Genomic DNA, 15,046 nt, shown 5'->3' with positions numbered 1-15,046 from the left:
CTGGCATACACTGAGGAGGATCTATGGTATTGGATGAGGGAGGCCAAGTGAATCAAACATCAACAACTTGGAACACCCAATGAGAAGCAAGTTTACTGAGAAGTACCTGTGTCAAATGAAAACAACCTAGGGTGTAGGATGTGATGCATCACATACACGAAGGGACACTTAAGTAACCAAATTGGTATCTAGGGAAACAAATTAAAAGCATTCCAAACTATTTGTCTCAAGCATTTCAAATAAAAGGCAACCAGAGAATAAATAAAAAAAAGGTGCTCATTAGGTTTCCAATAAGGGTCACCTAGAAATTTTAATGCGGATGGACGAGAGCAAATTGAAAATATAATTCAGCATAAATTTGACAGCAACAATTTCTCCGTAACAAACTTGGGGGCATTCAGGGTCTTGAGTAAAAGGCACACTTGTCAAAAAATAAGATTTGTTAGCATCATATGTAAAGCATTCACTGCATGAAGCTTCCCAACCAGACAAACTTGGGCAAACTGGAGCTCGCTTAGTGGTAACCGGCACAAAAAGAGGTGTTTATATCTACACGTGGGAATACAATGCTTTGCTGAGAAGAAGATTTTCAATGCTATGGGACACATATTTTTCAAGTCTTTGCATTTTTTATCTTTAATCTTCAGCTGGTCTGGTATTTCCTGCCCAGACCATGCTGTGCACTCACTATATAGCTTATGGCTATAGGAGGTTTCCAGTTATAGTTTGATTCCCTAATTTATCAATTATGCAATTTCTCCAATACAATATATGAGCTTATTCAATGTTTGCGTCTGTGTATCTTTTATTTTCTTTCTTCTTGATTAGTATTCGTCATCCAGTCCAGTGCAAGCCTACATGTAAAACATCAAATGCCCAAACCAGTTACCCCAAGTTAATCATTCTCCAAGGACTGTGTTCTTAAATGGGACATTCCAAAAAATACCAGAATGAGCACAAATTACTGAATACCTCTGGAGTTATTTTCTCTGGAAACATAATAAAGTTGTGACTCTAATACCCTCACTATGGGAGCTCTGGCCTCAGATGAAGGGGCCTGGAATTTAACAGGTGCAACAATTATCGCCGACCCCGGGTTCTCCCCTGCAAAATAGGGTATAACATGCTACTTTGAGTGCCTACTACACCATCACTTGGTTGTTCCCGAATTTTGCAGATATTTTTCCCCTGGTAAACTGCTGCTGGTTCCAGATTCAGCAATTTACCTGGGGAAGCAGGCTGGAGGGTACGGTTTGCCACAATACACGGATGTAGGTTACCATGCATTATGAATGTAGACTCAAACTATATGTTGATGTTAGCAAATTCCCAAAACATATAAATTAACAACAATAAAAACAACAAACATCACAATTACTCCCTGGGCACTCGAAAAAGGCTAGGTTCAGTTGAGACGTGGCAAGGTCAGGCACCTTCCACACATACTGTCTCAGTGCATAGCTGCTGCAAAGAAAACTGTAATGCAGTTGTGAATATTGTCAGTTCGGGTAATTTGCATTATGTCAATTATTTTCGAAGACGGTTCCCATATGTTAATCACAGTTACGTCCCCTCATCACCGGTTCATTTGCCACAGAGTGGTCTTTTTTAATAAACACTCAGTGACGCTTCTAGACTAGAAATGCTCGAATGAGTCTTGAATATCACACAGCTCACCAGGGTCTCACAGATAGCTTAACTCAGACTCTTACTCACTCTCTCAGGGCATAGGCGGCGCCCCATTTCTACTAAGGAAATCATGTTCAAATTTTGATGCCCGCAATTTGTGGCATTGCTAGTTTCACCCATCTTGGATTTACAGAAGTAGGAAACATCTCTGAAGACGTACAATACGGGTACCTATGTGCATAAAAAGACAAGAAGTCATCAAAGTGGCTTCAGTGACAAGGCGACGCTTTTTGATACAATTAAGTAAAAAAACAATAACACAAAAGGGTATGCTAGAGAGGACTGTGGAAGAACACGCACAGGCTGCAATGGTTGTGAACTCTTCTCTGTCTCTACAAGGTCCCCTTCCTGGGACTGCCTTTGGCTGAGCCTGACAGGTTCATCCATGTAGTTAACGACGCCACTAGTGTGTGTGTGTGCACCACACACACACACATACAATTCTCCCAGATATGCACCTGTGGCCATGAGAGTCCAACAGCTCTCCCTGCAGTGGATGCATTCGATTAATGAGCCACCAACACATGCTTAATCCACCAGTGTTGGAAACTCTCTAAAATATGTCCTTAAAACAGATTTTACTTTAAGGAAACAGGGTTGAGTGGGCACCTTGTCTTTCTTTTAACTTCATTAAAGAATCTGTGGATCTAGTTGTAATTTGCTGATTTTTCAAGTCCTGGATAGTTTCATCATTGCTCTGGCCAGAATAATAAAACTATACTGGCCAGGGCTGTTTCACAGCGAAAAACATAAAACGCCTTTTCAGTAATATGTGCATGTTATACAGATGCAACCCTCCCCAAGGACCCCAAAGTAATAAAAACAGTCCATAATGACTCAGGTATGTCGAATCCAACAAGTATTTCGTTGTCAGGAGTGATGCTCCAGATGCTTCTTAATGAGTGCATGCGTGGTCGAAAATACATTGAAGCTACCTTAGTATAACGTATTTGAATGGATTCTTTCAATCTGGTTTATTTATAATGAAATCTCTGTACACTCATTCTCCTGTTAAACCATCCTCTTTGTTAGTCTTCTTCCTTTTTCCATTAAGCCCTCCCATATGCTCCTTCCAGCCTCTCCCTCCACCAGATGCTCCATCTTTTATGGTATATTTTATTAAAAGTGTTTGCATTGGATTGAAGGCAAAACATCTGATTGAATACCTCATCACTCCTGTGATGCCACGCATGTGCTTTTTGGACTTAGTGCAGATGGAAGTGCTTTTAAAATCCATCTTGTCACAGTTTTGTTTGTCTAAGTGAACACCTGGGCATGTGTGCATGGGTTGTCTTGCAGATTCATGCATTGCCTTGGTGGAAGAACTACTTGTTGCTTGGATGGACACTTTCCTGTCAAAGGCTTTGGGCCAGATGTACAATATATTTTACCAGTCGTAAACCCACCCATTGGGTAATTTATGACTGGTAAAATGAATTTCCCTATTTACCAACCCTATTTTGTAAGTCATTAAGTATTACCAACTCACAAAATAGGATTGGCAAGCCGCTATTCGGAAGGCGCCTCCCTCCCTATTAGCCAGTCGCACTGGTATGTAGAAATGATTTGCAAACAGGAATGCAGTCGCAAAACGTTCATACTTTACCGACTCCTTAAAGGAGGTGGTAACGCATTTGCAAACAGGAAGGGGGCCCTAAGAGACCCCTTCCCCTTTTTGAATGGGGGCACCAACATTTTTCAGAGCACGCAGTGGTCCCACGGACCACTGCCCACATTAAAACAATCATTGGTAAATGCATTAGGTTTCGCCAATGTGATAAATAATATTTTGGTTTTTGTTGTCAGTTGTAGTTTGGTGAATAGTTGTTCAATATAAGTTAGGAAGGCCAGGTAAGTTCTCTCAAGCCTGGGGGAAACACTAACGCGGCTCTGAGCGATGTCTTACTAAGTCACTCCTTGGTGGTATTTTCAGTAATCAGTATCTGTTATTTGTTGCTTCATATGCCATAGCGTTTTAGTATCAACCACTGCGATCAGCTGCAGAACACCCATGATGATGCTTCCGAAGCACACAAAAGAGAGACCAAGCCCCTTTGCCCACTGTTTATACTTTTCTGCCCTCAATGCCGTATAGCTTCAGAGAGCAACTGATGTGAGACCTCATTCCCTGTAAAGAGAATGGAAGTGGAAAATGGACGATAGAAGTCAGGGCTGCTCAGTTCAGCAAAAAGCACACTGCAGTCATATTGGAATTTGTTTTTACTGCGGTTGAAAAAGAAAACAATATTGACATCTCACATTGCTAATAATTGTTAATAGTTTCAGTGACACATGTCTCATGCCAAAACGTTAGCATAGTTTCCATGTAATATACAAACAAAAAAGTAAGTGGTGAGAAAGTAACCCTCAAGCGGGGAAATGCACACAATGAATGTGGAACTTACAGAAGGAATAAGACTCAGGGGCATATTTATAATGCCCTAGCGCCACCTTGCACCACATTAACATCATTATTTTGTACGTTAATGTGGCCCAACAAGGCCGAAATCCCCGCCCAGTATTTAGGGCCAGATGTATCAAACCATTTTGCATTCGCAAACTGTGCGAATCGCAGAATTTTGGCATTTGCGAATGCAAAAACGTGGTCTGCGATGCATGGAAGGCATTCGCAGGCCAAAAACAAGGAATCTCAAAATTAGCGATTTTTTGCAAAGTGACATGATTTTGCGTCTCGCAATTTGCGACATGAAATACCGAATCGCTATTAGCATTTCGCAAATTGCGAGTCGGAATAGCGACTCACAAATACAGATTCAGTATTTCACGTCGGAAATTGCGAGACGCAAAATGCGACACGCAAAACCATGTCACAATTCGATGCATCAAAAATTCGCAAATTGCGAATTTTCGCAGAATGGCCTTTTGCACATGCAAATTACCACGGAGTGAAACCAGGTGGTAACCAAGTGCAACCTAAATAAAGAGGCCCAGAATGCCTCAGATCTTTTCCACAATGGCTGCACTCTACATCATGGCGAGGAGAATGAGGATCTTGGCAGGTTTGAGGAGAGGGAGGAGGAGACAGGAGCGCATTTTCAGAGTGCACATTACCCTTTTTGACCAGACTGAGGAGGAAATATATGATAAGTACAGGTTGAACTCAGCCATGATACTTGACCTGATAGCTGAGCTACAACCCATACTGCAGCGCACAACACATAGGACTAATAGCATACCCACCCATGTGCAGGTATTATGCTCACTGCACCTACTTGCCTCAGGGAGCTATCAAGGAGTCATAGCAGCAGCTGGAGGAGTATCACAGAGTGCCCTCTCTAGATTTTTCAATGCATTTCTTAACGCCATGCTGAGTAGGATACACCAGTACATCAGATTCCCCCACACTCCACAGGAAATACAGCAGACAAAAATAGATTTCTACCAGATAGCACAGTTCCCCCACGTACTAGGTGCCATAGATGGGACACATGTTGCAATCTGTCCACCATCGGCCACAGAGTATGTGAACCGCAATCGTAAATACCAACATTCCATGAATATACAGGTGATATGCAATGCCTCCTACATCATAACTGATCTCGTGGCCAGGTACCCAGGGAGCACACATGATTCGTACATATTTCGCCACAGCGGGATTCACACAAGACGGCTAGCAGGGGAGTTTGGTGAAGGATATCTACTAGGTATTGTCCCTCTGTACACTGGCGCATTGATGGTGGTGTGACGTCAGATGACTCAGTTACTCATTATACCCTCTGTTCCGTCCAAGAGACAGTGCCTACGCAGTGCGCACCTACATGATGACGCCCTGCCTAACTCCTACAACACCAGCAGAACGGAGATACAATTCAGCACACAGGGCAACCCGCAATGTGGTGGAGCGCACCTTTGGCCTGCTGAAGAGTCGCTTCTGGTGCATCCACAAAAGTGGAGGGGCACTACAGTACAGCCCGGACACGACCTGTAGAATAGTGGCCACATGTGCGATCCTGCACAATATAGCTACCACCAGGGGCATGCCTGTGGAAATATCTGATCCAGACGCAGATGAGGATGATGATCCCATACCCCCCTACAGCCAGCAGACAGGACCAGTGCAGCAGAGGGCAGGCAAAGGCGTGCTGACATCACGCACAACCATTTCAGATGTAAGTAATAACAACACAACTTCACTGACGTGTTCTGGTAGTTAGTGCCTTTATTACCTTAACCTCAGGTAACATAAGTTTCACTAGCAAAAAATAATAAACACATGTGTCATAAAAGAACCATTTACAGTGTCTCACTATTGTCTTCATAGTTCACTGTAAAACAAAATATGCAGCCAGTCCCCTGTGGCCATCAAAGTCACTTTTTACGGCCACGCAATCCACTCGATTGCGTAGTGGCCTCGCCGGCACCTCTGGTATCTGCCTCAGTGGCAGTGCTGTGCCTGGCACTGCGACGCCTAGGATCTGTTGTGTGCACTGCAAGGCTGCTGAGGCTAGATGTGTCCTCAGTCTCCCCTAGTCCAAGTTCACTGGGTGTAGCACTGCGGCTACCCAGCATAGTATCCAGAACATTTGTAATCTGGACCAGTCCCTGGGCTACATCCCGTCTGCTGTGTGCTGCCTCCACCTGTGCGGCCACAGCACGCCGCGATATGAGGGCTGTAGATGTTGCAAGGCGATTGACAGATCTACAGAATCCACTAAACATCCCCATGAATCGTCTCTCATGCCTGTGGTGGCTGACTCTCTCATGCCTTATCTCTGTACAGAGTTCCTTCACTGCATTGGTCAGTTCCCTGGTGTTCTCCGTAGCTGTGATCTGTCCCTCATGCAGCTTGCAAATGTTAGAATTAAGGCACTCCAACTGCCTATGCAGCCCCCCATGTTAGCATTGTGTGCCTGCATCTGCCTATGCATTGCCCTCATGTTCCTATTTTGCATGCGCTGCACTTTAAGCATAGAGGATTCCAGGCCACCAAAGAATGATGGGCCCTCACCTGCTTCCACGTGCTGTGTGCCTGCATACTGAGGCCTCCTGCGGGGTGTTGAGTGACGCTGGGGCTGGGACTCCTGCCTTACGGTGGTTCTGGCTTCTGGGGATGGTGTGTGTCCTTCATCCCGCATGTCATCCGAGTCCTGGCTCAAATCTGGGAGAGGTACAGCCCTTGCCCTGCATCTGATTGGCACAATATTCACTGACTCGCTGGTGTTGGAGTCTGATGGAGGCAGTGTCTCAGCATCCCCCACAATGGCACATGCTGATGCTGCTGGGCCTGGGCCATCTGCAACGACAATGTGCAGCATGTCATTTATGTATGTCTCACCAAATGTTGCACAATGGTAATAAATGTACAGTTACATCATATCACTATGTGGTGGGTGTTGTGTTCTTCTGGGTGTCGCTCTACTTAATCACATTCTATGTGCTACTTTCAGTTCTGGGTTGTGGACTACCACTCCCATAAGGCTTTGTTGTGCCGCTTCTAAGATGTGGAATGGACTACTTTTCACAATGCTTTGCACTAATTGCTAATTCCTAAGGGGCATTTGCACATACACATATGGGGTTACATTTCATTATTGCACTCACCTTTACTGGTGCTTGGTGTGCCAGACGTGTCTGTCAGTGACCCCATTGACAGCTTCTGGGAGCAGTGTTGACTCTACCAGGTCTTCCATGGGGGTGGAGGGTGTCTGGGTGGATGGTCAGCCTCCTGTGCTCCTTGCCTCCTGTAGTCTTCTGGCCACGCTTTCCTTGGCACAGGAACGCAGGTCGTACCACCTCTTTCTAATCTCCTCCACTGAGCGCTGCGCAACCCCCACTGTGCAGATTTTGGTTTGTATGTCCGCCCAGAGTTTGCGCTTCTCACTCTCTGGGACCTGGAGTGAGCTCTTCCCAAAAAGCCGGTCATGGCTCCTCACCACCTCCTCAGTGAGCACCTCCAGTTCCTGCTCACTGAACTTCAGTTTTCTCTTCCTCTCTCCCTTCTCCTTTCCATCAGCAGAAATGGTCATGGTGATGTGCAGTCTTGGCTTGCTCACAGACTTGCTCCCTGGGGCTGGGCTGTGTCTCTCTCACTGCTCCTTTGGGTGTGGCACCTGGAAACAGCCTCGGATGACTCACTTCCTGCTTGTGATGTCATCGCTATTTGCATTAGCGATTTTTAAGAAATCGCTATTTCCGAATCGCAATTTTGTTACATTGCAGTTTGCGACTCAGAAATAGCTATTTCTTAAAAATCACTATTTACGATTCGCAATGGGGTTTTTTCATACATCTGGCCCTTAGTGTGGTGCAATGCATGCATTGTGCCACTCTGTAACATTTTGCGCTACATTATGACTGCGCCAGGCATAATGTATGCAAAGTGGGCATTCCCCTGTTAGGGGAGCCGGAAAAATGGCATAATGAAATCTATGAGATTTCCTTTTGCCATTTTTACGGCACTTTTAACGCCTCATCAAGAGCAGGCAATAAAAGGGGACTTCCATTCTTTATTCAATATTTCATCCCTACTCCTGCAGAGTACATCAATAGCGTCATCAGAAATGACGCTATTGCCCCCTACCCTGCGTCATAGTGCTCAGTATTTTAAATACGAGGCATGCATGGTAGCGGTAGGGGGGTGCTAAAGAGCGCAGGCAAAGTGGCGCTGCACTCAGAGCAGCCCCACTTTTGGTAAATCGGCCCCTCAGTGTGCCGTGCATACCCTGTCAGGGGCAAATAACACACTTGCAGCACACCACTTGAGAACTTGTGGCCCTATGCCTGCAATGCTTCCCAGGTCCAGCGGAGCAGATTTAATGTGATGTAGAAGATCACAAGTAATATGCGTGGTGGACATTTTGAATCAGGAGTGTCTCTATTGGTGGTGGTGTGGGAGAGGGGTGTTAGGAAACAAACAAGTCCTGCATTTTGCCAATTTTGGCAGCGGGCAGCTGGAGGACGGGGCTCCGGGGTGCCACAGTCCTGCTTTGAAATGAGACACAACAATCAAAAAAAAGAAAGAGTCCTGATCTTCACATGGTCCTGCGTCAGGAGCTTTTATGACAAAGAATGCGCCTGCCTTGGAACAAAAGGGAGCACTAGCGTGAGTGCCTGATTCGGCCTGGGGGGACTGGTGAGTGTCGAAACCAAGTGAATAACACAGTACTTGGGCATCAGGATGCACAGGTAAATGGAAGAAAATAGCATGACAGCCAATAGAAACAGAGGAAAAATAAGTGACTAGCACAGAAACCAATGGAAACAAGGAAAGCAAGGGGGGCCTCTTTTGAGATTTATATTAAATGTATTAGATTTCACAAGCGCAGTGCTAGCGCTGTGCAGGTGAAACCTAAAAATGAAAGAAAACTTTTCATTTTTATTTTTTAAATGCATCCCATTTTCCTTTGAGGAAAATGGGTTGCATTTAAAAAAAACTGCTTTATTTAAAAAGCAGTCACAGACATGGTGGTCTGCCAACACCAGCAGGCTACATCCCTGTGAGTGCTGCCCATTACTAATGGGTCACAAATTGTGACCTGCCTCATGAATATTAATGAGGCAGGACCTTTGCATCCCATTTGGGCATTGCAAACTGTGTCTCACAACGGCTGTACATCAGTGTTTGCGACTCGCAATTTGCAATCTGCAAAAAAATGCAAATTGTGAGTCACAAACACTATGGGTTGTATATCTGGCCCTTTGCCCTGGGATGGGATGAAGGAGGTTTGTCCAAACCTCCACCTCCTCTCCGGTGAAAACACATGACTCAAATATCACACACACATCTTAGACAATATTTTAATTCCCAAGCAAAAGGATAAGCACCGGTGGCATGAGTGTAAGTTGAATGCAACCAAACAACATATTGGCCAACTAAGACAAAATAGCACTACCTGGACATTCTCTCATTATTGATGCTGATATATAGCTATCTCGCAAAAAACAGACAGTGTGAGAGGGGATTAAACTCCAGCCTATGCATCCTCCAGCAGAATATACAAGAGCAGCCATCAGAGTATAATGAACAGACCAACCTGGCCTTATCATGCCATCTGCAAAATCTTGCAATGTGGTTTCTGGGTTGGTATGTGGAATCGTCACCCACTAGTAGTAGCATGCTTCATCATAGGGTTCACTTCTTTATCCTTGGTAACACCACGGCCCAGGGTGGGCTCAACTAAAAAGGCTTCTTGTGAAAAAGTTACATTGTTGGGTCCCCATGCGTTAAAAAGTAATGAAAATGATCTAGTGAAGTAGTCCATTGAGCTTATTTCATGAGGGTCATTGATAATATTAACGGCCTGTAATAATGTTGAGAATCACAATTATTCCCACATCAATCAAGACTAGCCCTCTGTCAAGGCCACCACCCACTCTTCTTCTAGTAGAACCTGTCATCTCTTTTACCAGACACACCGCGCACCTATGCTCATGAACATTTACGAGGACTAGCCCAATGCCCAAGCTTATGCAAACTCTATCTACTACTGCTGGTCAAATTAGTTCTCATGGGGCGAACATCCCCTTCGCTAGAAAACTCTTGTTAAAACGATAAGAAGGAAATTCCATGTCTCTCGTTATCAATTTCCAGTTATGTCGAAGCTGACACTCCCAAACAACTTTGCATGTGATGAGGTTGCCAATGTTATTTTGGGCCTCCTCAGAAACAGCAAATGATTTTCTCTGTGTTCAGGTTCCCATAATCAGTTTGTACAATTCCAGTTTTGTTCTTTCAGTCCTTATTCTACTCAGTGCTAGCTGGGATCTTGTTTTGCTCTGGCTCTCCAAAGCCCAGCTTTTACAATCCACATATTAATTTTGGATATCCATAATCCAGCCAGTTTCCAGAATTGGAAGGCCGCTACAGACTGTCCAAATTGAAACTCTTTTCCAGACACGGGGATCTCCTTTAGAACTGACTTCTGCTTTCCACTTCACCTCTCATTTCACTTCTATGGTGCACTAGTGACTGGGCAACATACCTCTCATAACACCATAGTCTTAATACACTGGTCTGAATCATGCTCTATTTTGGACATCCCTGCTGCTGGTTTTTCTTGCCTTTTCATAGACTATCAGTTCTCCCAAACAAATTGCTGCCCAAAACATGCATTTGCCCTTCCAAAGCATCCACTGCACAAATGATGTCACAGACCCCTCCAAAAGCCTGGGCCGCTAGGGCCGCTGATCACTGTACAAGTCTTAGTAGACGTCATTGCTCACTCAGTAGTTAGTGAGGGTCACAAGTGACATCTCAATCAATCTGGGATTCTAAACCCCCAGATGTCTTTCGGGGAGGGGTTCAGGATTGGTCCAGCTCTGGCTATTCGAAAACAATTTGCTGAGATGTGTTTTTTTTAGAAACCTTTTTATACTGCTGTGTATTTATTAAACGTCAGAGTCGTGTACTTCATTTTCTTAACAACAGTATATGAACACTCTTCAACTTGCCCATATTGACTGTGTTTTTTCAAGTGTTTGTATTGTGCAAAACATTGTGCTCTTTGTTTTTTTAGGCTTTATATTTTTAATCAGCCAACTGAGTCCTGCTTGCTCAGTAGCAATTTATGTCATACCCAAGATTACACCATTCAACCACCTTTATATCTCCCCTGCCTATTGCACTTGCTGGAAGAAAATTAAGATATTCCAGGAATTCACAAATATATTTGAACAAAAATAATTTTTGATGTATGTACTATCTTAACAAATTTGGTGAATGCCAAGTTGGTGAAAGAAATTGAAGATAATCTCTTGTGGAATGATTTGTTTCACAAAACATGTTTGGGGATTTTGATCAAATACATGTGATTGGCAAAATGTGATTGACAAAATGTCAAGCCAATGACTGACAGAGCCTGGTCAAAGAATGCCTATGACTAGATAAGGCAGAGCCAAAGACCACTCTACATATATCATTAGCAACATGCCTGTTTAATAGCTGCTCTGAGAGTGCAGACATAAAACGCCTGAAGGCCATGGCATCATAGTGCATCTGAGAAACAGTGACATTGGCCCTCATTCTGACCTTGGCGGGCGGCGGAGGCCGCCCGCCAAAGTCCCGCCGTCAGGTTACCGTTCCGCGGTCGAAAGACTGCGGCGGTAATTCTGACTTTCCCGCTGGGCTGGCGGGCGGTCGCCTTCAGACCGCCCGCCAGCCCAGCGGGAAAGAGGCTTCCACGATGAAGCCGGCTCGGAATCGAGCCGGCGGAGTGGAAGCTGTGCGACGGGTGCAGTTGCACCCGTCGCGTATTTCACTGTCTGCGCAGCAGACAGTGAAATACATGTAGGGGCCCTCTTATGGGGGCCCCTGCAATGCCCATGCCAGTGGCATGGGCACTGCAGGGGCCCCCAGGGGCCCCGCGACCCCCCCTACCGCCATCCGGATCCCGGCGGTCGGACCGCCAGGATCTGGATGGCGGTAGGGGGGGTCGGAATCCCCGCGGCGGTGCAGCAAGCTGCGCCGCCGTGGAGGATTCAATGGGGCGGCGGTACACTGGCGGGAGCCCGCCAGTGGTGCCGGTCCGACCGCGGCTTTACCGCCGCGGTCGGAATCCCCATTGGAGCACCGCCGGCCTGTCGGCGGTGCTCCCGCGGTCCTCCGCCCTGGCAGTCTTTGACCGCCAGGGTCAGAATGAGGGCCATTGTTCTTTGCTCTGTAGGAGAATGAACGGTGCAATGATCTGTAGGACGGATTTTACTTGATGTTAGGCAGAGACATACATGCAGGATGGCAGGCCACTTTTGCACATGGTATAATGAAGACAGTCGGGTCATTTAGGGACGTGCAGCTGAGTCAGAGATGCAATGATGTTGCTATGATCAAGAAGGCATCAGAATGCAGCCAGTTGGGAAACAGGAATAAGTTCTAAGGGCAGCACTATCATTACATCCAGATCAATTGAAGGCCTCTGGCAAACACATTGTTTAATTCCCATACCAGCAATTTCTATCGAAGCTGGCCTCTGCAACTGGGCAGTCAAACAATATAATTTGAAAATTCGGTGCTACCAGCCCACTTTACAACATCAACAATTCCAATGTTTTAAGAGAACATCCGTGCTTCCTGCCCTCCCCATAGCAAATATGTTATAATACCCTTCAGCTTGGTGAATATCATTCTAGCCAAACACAAAGGAAGGGCCACAAATAAGTAAAGTAGTCTTGGAAGTGCTCTCACCTTTGATAATGCTATTCTGGTGATAAGGGGAGTTTCTTCCAGAAGACCACAAATCTTTCCAGATACCTGTGACAGTTGTCATAATAGTACCAGTGATCGAGTCCTTTTCAGTATAATACACCTATGTGTCCAAGTACTGAAAATTAACATGTTCCTATCTCAATTCTTGGTTGGGAAAAGTCACATAGGATTTAGCATGCTTTTCCAGATGGCCTGAGACCGAAAGTCCTGAACCGGTCTAAAAACAAAGAGCACTAATGAAGGGGCATCGTGCAGGTTTAACAAAACATCATCCACATATAAAGCATGCGAATGTCCTGCCCCAGATGAATTCTCCACTCCTCTCTGTGCTGTGTAAACATCGCTGGCACTGAATCCAATGCTAGAGCGAACAGCAGGGGCGACAAGGGATATCACTGTTGTGTCACTATCCCACTGGGCCAGGCTTCTGATACCATCTTCCCAGTGAAGACTCTGGCTTCAGGGCATCTGTATAGAAACTTAATCCACTGCAGCACTGAAGTCTTGAAAGGCACAAACAGGTAGTCCAGGAGCAAAGAGCCAAATTCCCTTTCTATATCAATGGCCACAGCGGCTAGCAGACCTTCCCCCTTAGGGCACTCGTTCATGACATGAACAAGGCATCTGATGTTCATGGCTGTGTGCCTATTAGGAATGAATCCAGTCTGGTACGAATCCACCACAGCATACGTCACTAGAGTCACTCTGTTTGTCAGTACCCTGGCCAGTACCTTGTAGTCCTGATATAATATGGACAATGGTTTATATGACTTCAGATCTAGTGGATCTGTAGGGGTTTTAGGGAGCAGAACAATTATTGCCTCACATGTGCTCAGGGAAAGCCTGCCCTGGCCCAATGCCTCTTTATAAACCTCTTTAAGTTTTGGTGCCAGCAGGGCAACATATTGTGCATAAAATTCAACTGGGACACTATTGCAACCCGCAGTCTTACAAGTAGCCTTACATTGTCTGCCTTGCCTGAGCTCTGCCACATCCAGCGGGGCCCCCAGTTCCTGTACCTAAAGTTCATTCAGTTTCACTAAGTTTGCCTCCCTCTTTTACGCATCAATTTTGTATGGGTGCTCCCTTGCTTTTGCTTGTAAAGTGTTGAATAATAATGTTGCACAACCTTATTTTTGTTATTTTTGCACCATTACCAATGCTCCTGTAGCTGACCTTATTGCTGGCATGGGGTTGTGATCTTCTTACTTGCAAATAAACCATGCCAACAATCGACCCGGCTTGTCCCTATCACTATGTTACCCTGCCTAGTTTCCTACAGTCCAGACGGGTCAACCTACTTACAGTGTATTTATGTACCTGATGGAGTTGCTGAAATGTCACAGGCCACTGTTCAGCCCTGCAAATGTTTTTTTCTTCCAACCTTAGCAACTGTTTTATTTTGAACACTTCATCATTTAGTATTTTTTGGACTCCACAGTAAGTGAAGAAGGGCACTCCTCTTAAATACATCTGAAATATATCCCACTCTGAACGTAAATCTCCCACAGATTCCACATTGTGCTCAAAATACTACAAAATATGTGTCTGTACTGTGCCTGCAAGTACCTTGGCCCATATTTATACTTTTTGACGCTAAACTGCGCTAACGCAGTTTAGCGTCAAAAAATTTAGCGCCGTCTAACGCCATTCTGAAGCGCCATGCGGGCGCCGTATTTATGGAATGGCGTTAGCCGGCGCAAGCAGACCGGCGCTGCCTGGTGTGCGTGGAAAAAAACCACATAGACCAGGCAGCGCCGGCGTTGGGAAAAAATGACGTTAGGGCGTCTTAAAATGGGGCAAGTCAGGTTGAGGCAAAAAAATCGCCTCAACCCGATTTGCGCCATTTTTTTACGACGCCCAGACGCCATTTCATGACTCCTGTCTTAGTAAAGACAGGAGTCATGCCCCCTTGCCCAATGGCCATGCCCAGGGGACTTGTGTCCCCTGGGCATGGTCATTGGGCATAGTGGCATGTAGGGGGGCACAAATAAGGCCCCCCTATGCCACCCAAAAAAAATAAAAAAATATAAAAAATTATACTTACCTGAACTTACCTGAATGTCCCTGGGGTGGGTCCCTCCATCCTTGGGTGTCCTCCTGGGGTGGGCAGGGGTGGCAGGGGGGGTCCCTGGGGGCAGGGGAGGGCACCTGTGGGCTCATTTTGAGCCCACAGGCCCCTTAACACCTACCCTT

Source organism: Pleurodeles waltl, chromosome 4_2 (assembly GCF_031143425.1).
Source record: "Pleurodeles waltl isolate 20211129_DDA chromosome 4_2, aPleWal1.hap1.20221129, whole genome shotgun sequence".
NCBI lineage: Eukaryota > Metazoa > Chordata > Amphibia > Caudata > Salamandridae > Pleurodeles > Pleurodeles waltl.
Note: the sequence above shows the minus strand (reverse complement) of the source record.